The sequence below is a fragment of the Zingiber officinale genome, chromosome 8A (genome assembly GCF_018446385.1).
Source record: "Zingiber officinale cultivar Zhangliang chromosome 8A, Zo_v1.1, whole genome shotgun sequence".
NCBI classification, from domain to species: Eukaryota; Viridiplantae; Streptophyta; class Magnoliopsida; order Zingiberales; family Zingiberaceae; genus Zingiber; species Zingiber officinale.
In genome coordinates this window covers 66,900,108-66,916,065 of record NC_056000.1, presented here as the reverse complement: position 1 = coordinate 66,916,065, position 15,958 = coordinate 66,900,108, and the positions used below count along the sequence as shown (strand labels likewise).

At 33.5% G+C, this 15,958-nt stretch overlaps 6 non-coding genes across 6 annotated transcripts; all 6 read left to right on the top strand.

The window, feature by feature from the left end:
* Positions 1–5,114: 5,114 nt before the first annotated feature.
* On the top strand, positions 5,115–5,270 carry LOC122013031. The gene has a single exon (XR_006120417.1). It is a non-coding gene; the product is annotated as a U1 spliceosomal RNA (small nuclear RNA).
* A 1,233-nt stretch (positions 5,271–6,503) lies between these two features.
* On the top strand, positions 6,504–6,662 carry LOC122013017. The gene has a single exon (XR_006120405.1). It is a non-coding gene; the product is annotated as a U1 spliceosomal RNA (small nuclear RNA).
* A 1,340-nt stretch (positions 6,663–8,002) lies between these two features.
* Positions 8,003–8,162, top strand: LOC122013012. The gene has a single exon (XR_006120401.1). It is a non-coding gene; the product is annotated as a U1 spliceosomal RNA (small nuclear RNA).
* A 1,375-nt stretch (positions 8,163–9,537) lies between these two features.
* LOC122013034 lies at positions 9,538–9,693 on the top strand. The gene has a single exon (XR_006120420.1). It is a non-coding gene; the product is annotated as a U1 spliceosomal RNA (small nuclear RNA).
* Positions 9,694–11,551: 1,858 nt separating this feature from the next.
* LOC122013030 lies at positions 11,552–11,707 on the top strand. Its single transcript, XR_006120416.1, has one exon. It is a non-coding gene; the product is annotated as a U1 spliceosomal RNA (small nuclear RNA).
* Positions 11,708–12,918: 1,211 nt separating this feature from the next.
* LOC122013023 lies at positions 12,919–13,082 on the top strand. The gene has a single exon (XR_006120410.1). It is a non-coding gene; the product is annotated as a U1 spliceosomal RNA (small nuclear RNA).
* The last annotated feature ends 2,876 nt before the right edge of the window (positions 13,083–15,958 follow it).

The following is a 15,958-nucleotide window of genomic DNA, read 5'->3' as shown; positions in this document are numbered from 1 at the left end:
AAAATGGCAAGGTGATAGCCTATGCCTCCAGACAACTCAAGGACTATGAGAAGAATTACCCTACTCATGACCTTGAGCTTGCAGCAGTGGTGTTCGCTCTAAAAATTTGGAGACATTACTTGTATGGAGCTCAGTGCAGAGTGTATACAGATCATCAGAGTCTGAAGTACTTCTTCACTCAGAAGGATCTGATTATGCGATAGCGCAGATGGTTAGAGCTGGTCAAGGACTACGATATAGACATCCTCTACCACCCAGGGAAAGCAAATAGGGTAGCAGATGCACTTAGCAGGAAGTCCAGTGCTACCTTATTATCTCTAGCAGCCATGTCACCACCCCTACAGAAAGAGATCACAGATTTCGGTCTCGAACTCATAGTTGGACAGCTCTCTACTATGACATTAGAGTCTACCTTGCTTGGTGACATCCAGACAGCTCAGGAGCAGGATCCTGAAATTCAGAGAATCAAACAAGGTTTAGCAGAATCAGAAGGTGGAGAATTCAGAATATCAGATAGCGGGGTGTTGTATTTCAGTGACCGGCTATGTGTTCCAGATCAGGAGGAACTATAGAGGAAAATCCTAGATGAGGCTCACAAGACTCCCTATGCGATGCATCCTGGCTCCACCAAAATGTACCAGGACTTGAAGAAACATTTTTGATGGCCCGGGATGAAGAGAGACATCGCTCGATATGTCAGCACCTACCTAACCTGTCAAAGGGTTAAGGCGGAACATCAGAGACCAGGAGGAGTTTTGCAGCCCATTCAGATTCCAGTATGGAAGTGGGAAGACATTTCTATGGATTTCATAGTGGGATTACCCAGAACCACGAATGGTTTTGATACCATCTGGATAATAGTCGACAGGTTGACCAAATCAGCCCACTTCTTAGCTATCAGGATATCCTACTCCATGGAACAGCTAGCCCAGTTGTATCTCAAGGAGATCGTTAGACTACATGGAGTCCCACGAACCATTATTTCAGACAGGGACAGTAGATTCACATCACACTTCTGGGAGTGTGTACAGTCAGCTTTGGGCACGAAGTTAAAGTTTAGCACAGCCTTCCATCCTCAGACATATGGACAGACGGAGCGAGTAAATCAGGTACTCGAAGATATGCTCCGAGCATGTGCCCTAGATTTCAAAGGAAGTTGGTGCAAATATCTGAGTTTAGCATAATTTGCATACAACAACAGCTATCAGGCCACTATCGGTATGGCACCTTATGAGGCTCTCTATGGGCGGAGGTGTAGATCTCCAATCTGCTGGTATGAGAGTGGTGAACAGAAAGAACTAGAGCTTCAGACAGATCTAGTAGCAGATACCACAGCAGCTATACAGCAGATCCGCCAGAGGATAGAGACAGCTCAGAGCCGCCAGAAGAGTTATGCTGATACACGGCGCAGACCCTTAGAGTTTTCAGTTGGGGATTCAGTGTTCCTTAGAGTAGCTCCCATGAAGGGAGTAATGCGGTTTGGGAAAAAGGGCAAGCTAAGTCCCAGATATGTGGGACCATACCTTATCAGCAGAAGAGTGGGCAAGGTAGCATATGAGCTAGAGCTACCCCAGGAAATGTCAGCTGTCCACAACGTATTTCATGTCTCTATGCTGAAGAAGCATACCCCAGATGCCACCCAGGTGATTGAGCCCCAGTCGGTACAGATCCGCGAAGACCTCAGCTATGACAGTTGGCCTATTCAGATAATAGACCGAGCAGTTAAGAAATTGCGAAACAAAGAGGTACCATTAGTAAAAGTCATTTGGCACAGTCACACAGCAGAAGAGGCAACTTGGGAGACAGAAGCTAGCATGAGACAGAAGTACCCAGAATTATTCTAAGTTCGAGGACGAACTTTTTATAAGGTATGGGGGATTGTAACGCCCGAAAATTCTCGAAACTGCATTATAAATATTCTATGATTTTTCTGGAATTTTTAGATATTTTTCCGGAATTTTCCGAGTAGCGGAAGCAGCAAAAATAATTAGAACCGCAAAATAGCTTAGGCGGGAATCGAACCCGGAACCTCTCGGATCCGGTAACTTTTAGTTAGCCTTAGTAACCGGTGAACCCAGCAGGGTCGTGCTGAAAGAAAGAGAAATCAATTATATTTATATTAGAGTTGGGTTCAATTATCCACTTAATATAAATAGAAGAGTTAGGTTGGGTTTGGTTTATTTTAGAATTTGGTTCGGCAAACTCCTCCCCTCCAAACCCTCACGCCGAACACCCTTCTTCTCTCCTTCTCTCAGCTCCAACCACAAGGAAGACCTAGGGTTCTCTCCCTAGGGCCCCAAGGTCATCTTCCGGCGACAACTCCGGCACGAGGACGCTCTTCTTCGCGAGAGGAACGCATAGACGCGAGAAGATTGTCGAAGGGATCGTCTCCACCGGAATTCTAGCGAATAAAATTATAAGGAAATTAGCGTACGAGGTAAGAAACCCCTCACCTGCAGTATAAGTAGCTCCGTTTGGATTTTCTACGCATTAGTTTATTTATATGCAGACTTTTATCGACGCATAGCGTGAAATTGATCCTCCTCGCAGGTTTAGGGATTTAGTGAGCACTTCTAGATGGGTCGGACACGTAATCCCTCTTCAGTGGGGGTTTCTAGACGTTGTCAGGTGCCTAGAAGTGGTCTCCCTAATAGAGAGGAGAGTTGGGGCACACTAAGTGTTCGATAAAATAGCTAGTTAAGTAAAAATACAAATTAGGCATTTTAACAGCTCAGTTGAATGCATTAGAAGCATCTAAATCAGTAAATCAGTTTATTCTAGCTTATATGGGACTACGGTCCAATGGGTGGGCTCCCACAGTCACCTCTGGGTTCAGACAACCTAGCTCTAGGTTCAGATAACCTAGAAACAGCAATTTAGAACAGTTTAGCTATACTCAGTATTTTACTTTTCAGTTGGCACTGTACCGGATTAGATATCCATTGGGTTGGACTCCCACAGTCGTCCTTAGGTTCAGATAACCTAGTAAACCCTACTAAATTCGGGACTTGCAAACCCGGGTTTAGTTAGGGATGTGCGCACAGTAAGTACAGTTGCCGGGCCCAACAGCACATGATTATTATTTTGATCTACTATGCTATTGGTTTTCAAAACTCATAAAATCAGTTATGATAGTTGAGTTTGATTTCAGCTTCAGGTTAGCTTCAGTTAGCTTAGTTCTCTATTATTGTTCTATGTGATTAGCTTGCTATGCCATGTTTCAGCTTACATGTTCAGTTATTTCAGTTTATGCTTGCAACCATAGTATGTCATGCCAGTACATGTTTTCAAATAGCATTCTTTAAAAGCATGTTTGCATCGTTGCATGTTTTAGTGAGTTAGTTGGTTTCTTACTAAGCTTTAAGCTTACAGATTCTATTTTCCTTATACTGCAGATAAAGGTAAAGAGAAAATGGACTAGCAGAGGAAGCTGGAGTTCAATGCAAAGATGGTGTGTGTGGCAGGAACTGGAATAAAAGATTCTCAGGGGTTTTAGCAAGCTTAAATAGTTGAATTCTTAGTATTTCTTCTTTCATGCATTTTTAGACCTTAGAATGTTTAAACCATGGGAGATTTATTTAGTTTGTTAGTAATTATGTTAGAATGCTGGTTAATAGTTGCTAGAATATATTCCAATTGATTTTAGAATTGTTGTGTGAGGTTTTGGCACGCCAGAGTGCTGAAATCAGAGTTTCAGGGTGATATCAGAACCCAGACCGGTCTGCAGACCGATCAGAGTTTGGGTTGTGCCGCTGGATCGGTCAGCTGACCGATCCAGTCGCGAACAGAGAGTTGGCATCTGTTGTGGATCGGTCAGCCGACCGACCCATGCGCGAACAGAGAGCACCGAAGCTCACTGATCGGTCGAGGCGACCGATCAGCGTGCTCCTGGATCGGTCGGTAAACCGATCCAGCCACGTACAGAAGCAGGATAGCTTGTGGATCGATCAGCCGACCGATCCAGAGCCTTTTTCTGTGCCAGTATCAAGCTGGATCGATCACGGGATCGATCCGACAGCCCAATCGATCCATGGATCGATTGAAATGCCTGATTACAACTAGCAAGACATCCGGGAGGCATAGATTATCTTCCCTAGCATGTGTACAACTCCTAGGTACACCAAGAATATTAAGTTCAGATTTTACAGTAATCAGTTTAGTAAAAATTTTAATCAATCCAGATTTCCGCAATAGTAATTTAGCACAGCATTACGTAACGATCGGCCTTACAGTCTAGTCAGTAGAAGGCGGGTCGTTACATTCATTTTGACTTAAGGTCCCTAACTTTAAGCTCTAAACTTGTTACAAAATTTTTTCTCACACTTATGATTTCATAGGCTTTTGTAAAAAATTTCTTGCCTAGTTGCCTTTAAACAGTTTCATAAAGGAGAAGGTTTAGTGGTTTTCCGAGGTTGACTTACCTTGTAAGTCCATAGAAACATTAGCGTTTTGAACGATGATAATATTTTTGTGTTTATTGTTTTCTGTTTTCGCCAGTTATATTTAATATTAACAAGCACAAATGTTTTATATTTGCATTAGAAAGATTTTCCAAACCTCAAGTTTAGCCCTTCTTAACTATTAAATTAAATTGTTTTGTTTATTTTAATCTTAATTTTATTAATTATAATTATTTTTTATATATTAGATGATTGGTTTTATTTAATCATTTTACATACATTCTTACATTTTCAAAAAATTAATATAATCTAAGAAATCCAAAAATACAACTATATTTCTTGAAAGAAGTTAATTTAAAACTATATAATTAGTTAATTAGGTTAATAAAACATATACACTCACTCATGGGTGATGGGTTGATGCAATTATACAACGAGTTCACGAATACCATCAATATCTCAAATTAGTCAATAAGGACCAACCCTACATATGCTTATACTTTTACATCTCTTTAAAAGTCATGGTAATATCTAGGTTTATTCAATAGATTGTTTAAGAATCATTGATCCAATTAGTTGGGTTAATTAAATCCAAAACTTGTTTGTTAGTGATAAAGTTTTAGATTTTAGTTAGTCCCACATTGCTAATATAGTAAGAAGGAAAGTGTGAAAGTTGATAATGAACTTTGCTCCATACTGGGTGGGTGACTTGCTACAATTGGACAGGTCTATGGGTGATCAAGAAGGCATATGATTTAGCATAATGATCTTCATTGTACTTTGGAGGGGCATTGGTCTACCATCTTCGTGATTGGGAGATTGGACTTTATAATTTATGATAGTGTGGTAGTACGTATACATGCGACCTCTATCCAATTAATTAATTAGGTTTATAGTGTTGGTGAAATAATACTTCTAAGTGATTGAGTTCAATGAGTGGTTTTGATTTAATGTTGTATTTGTTGATGGATTTGTCAAGCTAAGTACGTAGATGAAGGTTGAGAAGTTAAACACAATAGAGAGGTCCACGCAAACCTTAACGAAATCCATGCCTGTTGATTGAATTGTCAATCAATTAACTAAATATAATAGCTAGCAGTTAAGGACCCCATGATCAACATTTTAGTTGATTGACAATTCAAATAACTTGACTAACATTAATGTAAGATTGTTGTTGGAATTTATTCATGGCCATTTAATGGACTATAAAAAATAAGTAAGGGGAGCATGAAAAATAAGAATTCTCCTCAAACAAAAAAAAAAGTGTTTATGTTCCTCATTCCACAACAAAATTTATTTTTCATTTTGAGTTTTGAGGTTGAGGTTTTTAACTTCAAGCTCCATATTTGTTACAAAAGCTTTTTAAAAGGTTTTTTATCTCTAAAAAGTTCTATAATAAAAAAGTTATAATGACTTTTCTAAGATTGATTGAGATATAAAAACATTAAGATTTTGATCCATGATAAAATATTTTATATTTGTTATATATGTTTTTTATTTTCACTACTTATTCTTAATCTTAACAAAATAGAAATGTTTTAACTTTCATATTTGCATTGAAAATATTTTCAAAACACCTCTCTAATCCTAAAAAAAAAGTAAGGGAAGCTCAAAAAAAAAAAAAAGAACTTCCCTAAAAAAGGTGTTTATGTTCCTCATTTCACCACAAAATTTATATTTATTTTATTATTTTATTATTTATTAATTTTGAGCTTTGGTGTTTAGCTTCAAGCTCAATGCATATTTGTTACGAAAGCTTTTTAAAAGATTTCTCTCTCTCTCTCAAAATTTCTATAATGAAAAAGGTATAATGACTTTTCTAAGATTGATTCACCTTGTTGAAAAATAAAAACATTAGGATTTTGATCCATTATAAAATATTTTGTGTTTTTTTTTTATTTTCGCTTCTTATTCTTAATCTTAACAAAATAAGAATGTTTGAACTTTCATATTTGCAATGGAAATATTATCGAAACATCTAAGTTGCCTCTCTAATGCTAACATAATAAAGTTTTAGATTATAATTAGTCCCATATCATTAAAATAACAAGAAGTAAAATGTGAAAGATACTATTAAAGCATGTGGACATGAACCTTTGCTCCATACTTACCTGGACGAGGTTTATGGGCGATCAAGAAGGTCATGACCTAGCCCAATGACCTCCATTGCACTTTGGAGGGGCATTGGCCTACCATCTCCCCAAGTTGGGAGAGTGGACGTCATAATTTGTGGTAGTGGGGTACGTGTTCGCGCGACCCTGCCTAAATCTCAAAATAAATTTATAATTCTAATATTATTATTATTAATTTATCTTTTTCATGATCTAATCTTATTTAATCATTTTTTAGGTAAATTTGAAACCATATACACTCCTATATTCAACAAGTTGAGTTGATCAAGTGGTTTTCATTTAATATTTTATTTGATTGAGGTTTGTCTGTTGAGGTGCAAAATTTTAAAAAGTTAAAGAAGTCCAAATAAATCAAGATAAAGAAAAGTTTACAAATAGAGAAGTTTAATTAAGTAGGTCAAAAGTTAATTAAGTAATTGAGAGTGAGGTTTAACATGTATAGATAAAAGAGAGATCCACAAATATCTTAGCAGATAGAGAAGTTTGGTTGAGGTAGGTGATAATAGGATGCTCTGCTTGACATTAAAAAAAGGCTCTTTTTCGAGTTAAATCAACTAAAAGAGTTTTCAGTCAACTATCAAAGGATGAGTCAATCGGCTAGTCAACTAGATTTTCAATTGAAATTGAAATTGAAATTGAGAATAATTATTCATTTTGACTTCAGGTCTCTAACTTTAAGCTCTAAACTTATTTCAAAAGTTTTTCTCACACTTATGGTTTCATAGGCTTTTGTAAAAGATTTCTTGCCTAGTTGCCTTTAAACAGTTTCATAAAGGAGAAGGTTTAGTGGTTTTCCGAGGTTGACTTACCTTGTAAGTCCATAGAAACATTAGCGTTTTGAATGATGATAATATTTTTGTGTTTATTGTTTTATGTTTTCGCCACTTATTTTAATATTAACAAGTATAAATGTTTTATATTTGCATTAAAAAGATTTTCCAAACCTCAAGTTTAGCCCTTCTTAATTATTAAATTAAATTGTTTTGTTTATTTCAATCTTAATTTTTTTAATTATAATTATTTTTTACATATTAGATTATTTGTTTTTTTTAATCATTTTACATACACTCTTACATTTTCAAAAAAATAATATAATCTAAGAAATCCAAAAATACAACTATATTTCTTGAAAGAAGTTAATTTAAAACTATATAATTAATTAATTAGGTTAATAAAACATATACACTCACTCATGGGTGATGGGTTGTTGAAAAATAAAAACATTAGGATTTTTATCCATGATAAAATATTTTTTCTTTTTTTTATTTTCACTTCTTATTCTTAATCTTAACAAAATAAAAATGTTTGAACTTTCATATTTGCAATGGAAATATTATCGAAACATCTAAGTTGCCTCTCTAATGCTAACATAATAAAGTTTTAGATTATAATTAGTCCCATATCATTAAAATTACAAGAAGTAAAATGTGAAAGCTGCTATTAAAGCATGTGGACATGAACCTTTGCTCCATACTTACCTGGACGAGGTTTATGGGCGATCAAGAAGGCATATGACCTAGCCCAATGACCTCCATTGCACTTTGGAGGGGCATTGGCCTACCATCTCCCCAAGTTGGGAGAGTGGACGTCATAATTTGTGGTAGTGGGGTACGTGTTCGCGCGACCCTGCCTAAATCTCAAAATAAATTTGTAATTCTAATATTATTATTATTAATTTATCTTTTTCATGATCTAATCTTATTTAATCATTTTTAGGTAAATTTGAAACCATATACACTCTTATATTCAACAAGTTGAGTTGATCAAGTGGTTTTCATTTAATATTTTATTTGATTGAGGTTTGTTTGTTGAGGTGCAAAATTTTAACAAGTTAAAGAAGTCCAAATAAATCAAGATAAAGAAAAGTTTACAAATAGAGAAGTTTAAGTAGGTCAAAAGTTAATTAAGTAATTGATAGTGAGGTTTAACATGTAGAGATAAAAGAGAGATCCACAAAGATCTTAGCAGATAGAGAAGCTTGAGTGAGGTAGGTGATAATAGGATGCTCTGCTTGAAATTAAAAAAAGGCTCTTTTTCGAGTTAAATCAACTAAAAGAGTTTTCAGTCAGTTGTCAAAGGATGAGTCAATCGGCTAGTCAACTAGATTCTCAATTGAAATTGAAATTGAAACTGAGAATAATTATTCATTTTGACTTATGGTCCCTAACTTTAAGCTCTAAACTTGTTACAAAAGTTTTTCTCACACTTATGATTTCATAGGCTTTTGTAAACGATTTCTTGCCTAGTTGCCTTTAAACAGTTTCATAAAGGAGAAGGTTTAGTGGTTTTCCGAGGTTGACTTACCTTGTAAGTCCATAGAAACATTAGCGTTTTGAACGATGATAATATTTTTGTGTTTATTGTTTTATGTTTTCGCCGCTTATTTTTAATATTAACAAGCACAAATGTTTTATATTTGCATTAGAAAGATTTTCCAAACCTCAAGTTTAGCCCTTCTTAACTATTAAATTAAATTGTTTTGTTTATTTTAATCTTAATTTTATTAATTATAATTATTTTTTATATATTAGATGATTGGTTTTATTTAATCATTTTACATACATTCTTACATTTTCAAAAAATTAATATAATCTAAGAAATCCAAAAATACAACTATATTTCTTGAAAGAAGTTAATTTAAAACTATATAATTAATTAATTAGGTTAATAAAACATATACACTCACTCATGGGTGATGGATTGTTGCAATTATACAACGAGTTCACGAATACCATCAATATCTCAAATTAGTCAATAAGGGCCAACCCTACATATGCTTATACTTTTACATCTCTTTAAAAGTCATGGTAGGATCTAGGTTTATTCAATAGATTGTTTAAGAATCATTGATCCAATTAGTTGGGTTAATGAAATCCTAAACTTGCTTGTTAGTGATAAAGTTTTAGATTTTAGTAATCCCACATTGCTAATATAGTAAGAAGGAAAGTGTGAAAGTTGCTGATGAACTTTGCTCCATACTGGGACAGGTCTATGGGTGACTTGTTAGAATTGGATAGGTCTATGGGTTATCAAGAAGGCCTATGATTTAGCATAATGATCTTCATTGTACTTTGGAGTGGCATTGGTCTACCATCTCCGTGATTGGGAGATTGGATGTTATAATTTATGATAGTGTGGTAGTACATATACACGCGACCTCTATCCAATTAGTTAATTAGGTTAATAGTGTTGGTGAAATAGTACTTCTAAGTGTTTGAGTTCAATGAGTGGTTTTGATTTAATGTTGTATTTGTTGATGGGGTTTGTCAAGTTAAGTAGGTAGATGAAGGTTGAGAAGTTAAACACAAAAGAGAGGTCCACGTAGACCTTAACGGAATCCATACCTGTTGATTGAATTGTCAATGAGTTAACTAAATACTATAGTTAGCAGATAAGGATCCCATGATCAACATTTTAGTTGATTGACAATTCAAATAACTTAACTACCATTAATGTAAGATTATTGTTGGAATTTATTCATGACCATTTAGAAGCCTAGAAAAAAAAATTATGGAAAGCCTGAAAAATAAGAATTCTCCTAAAATAAAAAAAAAAGTGTTTATGTTCCCCATTCCACAACAAAATTTATTTTTCATTTTTCATTTTGAGTTTGAGGGTTTTAACTTCAAGCTCCATATTTGTTACGAAAGGTTTTTAAAAGGTTTTTTATCTCTAAAAAGTTCTATAATGAAAATATTATAATGACTTTTCTAGAATTGATTGAGAAATAAAAACATTAGGATTTTGATCCATGATAAAATATTTTATATTTATTATTTATGTTTTTTATTTTCACTACTTATTCTTAATCTTAACAAAATAGAAATGTTTTAACTTTCATATTTGCATTGGAAATATTTTCAAAACACCTGTCTAATCTAAAAAAAATGTAAGGGAAGCTAAAAAAAAAAAAGAACTCCCCTAAAAAAGGTGTTTATGCTCCTCATTTCACCACAAAATTTATATTTATTTTATTATTTTATTATTTTTTAATTTTGAGCTTAGGTGTTTAGCTTCAAGCTCCATGCATATTTGTTATGAAAGATTTTTAAAAGATTTCTCTCTCTCTCAAAATTTCTATATTGAGAAAGGCATAATGACTTTTTTAAGATTGATTCACCTTGTTGAAAAATAAAAACATTAGGATTTTGATCCATGATAAAATATTTTGTATACATGCATCGGTTGAAGCGTGCAATAAACAGGTAAATAAAAGAGTAATGTTCAGAAATTGTTATCTTCCGGTTGAAGCGTCGGCGTACCGACTGTCCTTAGAGAATTTATTGTCACCCACGGCGCAGAGGCTCTCCAGCAAAATTCTCCCAAGATCCGACAACCACTCGCGTCGTCTGTAGGTGCAATCCAAGATGAACGTCGCACTCGAACTCAACCTCAGATTACGGAACCAAGCCTCAGGACAGCGTACGCACACACAGAGAGGGAAGAAGGAGAAAAGCAGACAGACTGCTCGAGAGCTACCGAACGAGGAACAGAGGCACAACATTTATTCACTTCGAAGCAGTAAGCACTGCTTCGCCAGCGAACAAAAGCGTCGGTTCTCTCACACGCGGGATACTGCTTGGCCAGCGAACCAAAGTGTTGGTTCCCTCACACGTTGGACAGAACCAAACCGTGCGTCGCTTCCTCACGCGCGCTGGACAGAACCAAACCAAACCAAACCAAAGACTGGCAAAAACACACCAGGTCGTCTGCAAGCATGAGACCCACGAGCTGGGGATTTGCACCCTCTCTGCGCGCGATGATCGTGCCCGGTTTATGGATTTCCGGCTCGAAATCACCTGATTTAGGCTCGGCCTGCGCATGCGTGTAGGTCCCCTTAACTTTGCTAAGCAAGGATGGAAGGGCTCTATATATAAGGTCTTCCAACCTTCTTAGCTTAGCAATGTGGGACTAAATGCATACACATATGCATTACTACAACAACAACAAAAAACAAGAAAATAGTTTGAATTAAAAACACAGAACTCAACACTGGGACGGGTCTATGGGTGACTTGCTACAATTGGACAGGTCTATGGGTGATCAAGAAGGCCTAGGATTTAGCATAATGATCTTCATTGTACTTTGGAGGGACATTGGTCTACCATCTTCGTGATTGGGAGATTGAACGTTATAATTTATGATAGTGTGGTAGTACGTATACGCGCGACCTCTATCCAATTAGTTAATTAGGTTAATAGTGTTGGTGAAATAATACTTCTAAGTGCTTGATTTCAATGAGTGGTTTTGATTTAATGTTGTATTTGTTGATGGGGTTTCTCAAGTTAAGTACGTAGATGAAGGTTGAGAAGTTAAACACAATAGAGAGGTCCACGCAGACCTTAACGGAATCCATTCTTGTTGATTGAATTGTCAATGAGTTAACTAAATACAATAGCTAGCATTTAAGGATCCCATGATCAACATTTTAGTTGATTGACAATTCAAATAACTTGACTAACATTAATGTAAGATTGTTGTTGGAATTTATTCATGACCATTTAGAGGTCAATAAAAAAAAGTAAGGGAAGCTTGAAAAATAAGAATTCTCCTAAGATAAAAAAAAAAGTTTTTATGTTCCTCATTCCACAACAAAATTTATTTTTCATTTTTCATTTTGAGTTTGAGGTTTTTAACTTCAAGCTCCATATTTATTACGAAAGCTTTTTAAAAGGTTTTTTTATCTCTAAACAGTTCAATGATGAAAAAGTTATAATGGCTTTTCTAGGATTGATTGAGAAATAAAAGCATTAAGATTTTGATCCATGAAAAAATATTTTATATTTATTATTTATGTTTTTTATTTTCACTACTTATTCTTAATCTTAACAAAATAGAAATGTTTTAACTTTCATATTTGCATTGTAAATATTTTCAAAACACCTCTCTAATCTTAAGAAAAAGTAAGGGAAGCTAAAAAAAAAGAATTCTCCTAAAAAAAGTGTTTATGTTCCTCATTCCACCACAAAATTTTTATTTATTTTATTATTTTTAAATTTTGAGCTTAGGTGTTTAGCTTCAAGTTTAATGCATATTTGTTACGAAAGCTTTTTAAAAAATTTTTCTCTCTAAAAAGTTCTATAATGAAAAAGGTATAATGACTTTTCTAAGATTGATTCACCTTGTTGAAAAATAAAAACATTAGGATTTTGATCCATGATAAAATATTTTTTGTTTTTTATTTTCTCTTCTTATTCTTAATCTTAACTAAATAGAAATGCTTTAACTTTCATACTTGCAATGGAAATATTTTTGAAGCATCTAAGTTGCCTCTCTAATCCTAACATAATGAAGTTTTAGATTATAATTAATCCCATATCGTTAAAATAACAAGAATTAAAATGTGAAAGCTGCTATTAAAACATATGGACATAAACCTTTGTTTCATACTTCCTTGGACGAGGTTTATGGGCAATCAAGAAGACTTATGACCTAGCCCAATGACCTCCATTGCACTTTGGAGGGGCATTGGTCTACCATCTCCCTAAGTTGGGAGAGTGAATGTCATAATTTGTGGTTGCGAATTTGTGGTTGCGGGGTACACGTTCGCGCGGTCTTGCCTAAATCTCAAAATAAATTTATAATTATAATATTATTATTATTAATTTATATTTTGCATGATCTAATCTTATTTAATCATGTTTTAGGTAAATTTGAAACCATATACACATTAAGTGATTTTGATTTAATATTTTTGTCTGGTGCAAAAATTTGACAAGTTAAAGAAGTCCAAATAAATCAAAATAAAGAAAAGTTGACAAATAGAGAAGTTTAAGTAGGTCAAAAGTTAATTAATTATTTGATAGTGAAGTTTAACATGTATAAATAAAAGAGAGATCCACAAAGATCTTAGCAGATAGAGAAGTTTGAGTGAGGTAGGTGATAATTGGATGCTCTGCTTGACATTAAAAAAAGGTTCTTTTTCGAGTTAAATCAATTAAAAGAGTTTTTAGTTAGTTGTCAAAGGATGAATCAATCGGCTAGTCAATTAGATTCTCAATTGAAATTGAAATTGAGAATAATTATTCATTTTGACTTAAGGTTTCTAACTTTAAGCTCTAAACTTGTTACAAAAGTTTTTCTCACACTTATGATTTCATAGGCTTTTGTAAAAGATTTCTTACCTAGTTGCCTTTAAACAGTTTCATAAAAGAGAAGGTTTAGTGGTTTTCCGAGGTTGACTTACCTTGTAAGTCCATAGAAACATTAGCGTTTTGAACGATGATAATATTTTTATGTTTATTGTTTTATGTTTTCACCACTTATTTTTAATATTAACAAGCACAAATATTTTATATTTACATTAAAAAGATTTTCCAAACCTCAAGTTTTCTCCTATTCACTCCCTCGAGTTGCTTTATCTAATTCTTCTAGATTTTAATTAGTCCCACATCACTAATACGATAAGAAAGACAGGATGAAAGTTGCTATTAACCCATATAGACATGGACGATTACTTCTCACTTACTTGGACGTAGTCTATTGGTACTAGTTTAATGAACTGCATTTTAGAGGGGCATTGATCTGTGGACGTAATATTTTAAATTTATGGTACTAGGTTATGTGTTTGTGTGCCCCTACCAAATTCTCAAAATAAAATTTGTATTATAATTCTTCTACCGAATTCCCAAAATAAAATTTGTATTATAATTCTTTTATAAATGGAATTATAATTTTCTTGTCTTCCTGGTTTCTTGCTAAACTATAAGAATTAGGGACAAACTGAATTGAGTTGGTATAAAAAATATTAATATTATATTTAGGTGCTTAATCGTTTTAATATATGATTAATTATATATGATTGTTTTATAATATACATTTTCAAAGAAAGCAAAATTTAATTAAAATAATCAAATAATTCAAGAAATATCAGACTAAATAAATGAAACTATATTTCTTGTTATAGATTGTTTAAGAATCATTAAATATAATAAGAATTAAAATGTGAAAGTTGTTATTAAAGCACGGGGACAAACTTTTACTCCATACTTATTTGACTAGAATCTATTTTAATTGATTGAATTATTGATGAGTTTATTGAACACAATGGCTCTCATAGGGTCTCATGATTAATATTTTAATTTTTTTGTGCAATCGATGTAGGTCAAAGTTGACCAAATTGAACAAGTTTGGATTGAGTTTCAATGTATTTATAACTTTCTTTTGTTGATATTCAATATCTTCTCAACGTTTTTTAATTTTCTTTTTTTTTCGTGCTTTCATTTTTCAAACAACCTACTAATTCATTTTATCACGTTTCAAACTAGAATATGATGTCTAGAAAACTTGAATCACTTGTTGTGCCAAAACAAATAATTCATATCTCTTATACAAACTTTTATGATTTATTTCAACCAAATTATATCATGAATACACCTTCATCCCTCGCACCGGGTCAAACCAATGACACATTCATTTTCTGGGTCAAGGTATTATAACTCTATAATTTCATCCAGCAAAGCATAAAAATTATTCCTTACACCTCCATCATTAGATGACCGAACACATACCCCACTATTCTTTGTAATCTTCCCTTTTTCATATTCTTAAGTATGAAAATTATAACTATTTATGAAATATACTGGCCAAGTGCATACCATTGCTTTTGGACCCCATGACAGATGGAATAACATTTCTTGTTCAATGTGAGCTTGATTAACATAAATCTAAACTCAAATTAATATGTTATTCATTTAACAGTTAAGATATGTGTAGACCAAATTTAGATAAAACTACTTACATATGATTTGAATCATAGTGCAAATTCTTGATCGCAGAAGCGATTAAACTCTAGTGTCAGTATTTCAGAATATAAGTTTTGGAAAATCCTATCATAAAAAATTGAATTATAACACAAATACTTTACGACATAAGAAAAAAATATAAAATATATACTAACTCAGAATATGACGATACTTTTGGACAATTAAGTAAAACATATATTTGGGCTTCCTGTCATACTTGATCAGTTAAATATCTCTGCTTACATGGTCCACTTAGTTGACCAAAATAGTTAAAAATTGAGAATGAGTTCAAATTGGGATCAATAGGGCCTTCATCATTTCTTTCCAGTCTTCGTCTTTTGGTCTGAACATGAGACTCAAAATAATATTTTACAAAAGTTGTTACTTCCTCCACAATATATGCATTAACAATAGAAGCTTCAACATGTGCCTTATTTTTGACTTTTTTTCTTTAAATGATATAAGAATATGATTGTAATATAACAATTTATATTAGATATTAATATATAAAAAATTTATTAATTTTTATGCATTAATAATGTAGTATAAAATATTCAAATTATACCTTTCAAATGGATACATCTATCGAAAATGGACAGGTCCTCCAACTTTGACCTCATATATCAAGTGAACCAAAAGATGTTTCATTAAATCAAAAAATGTTGGTGGAAAGATGTTTTCT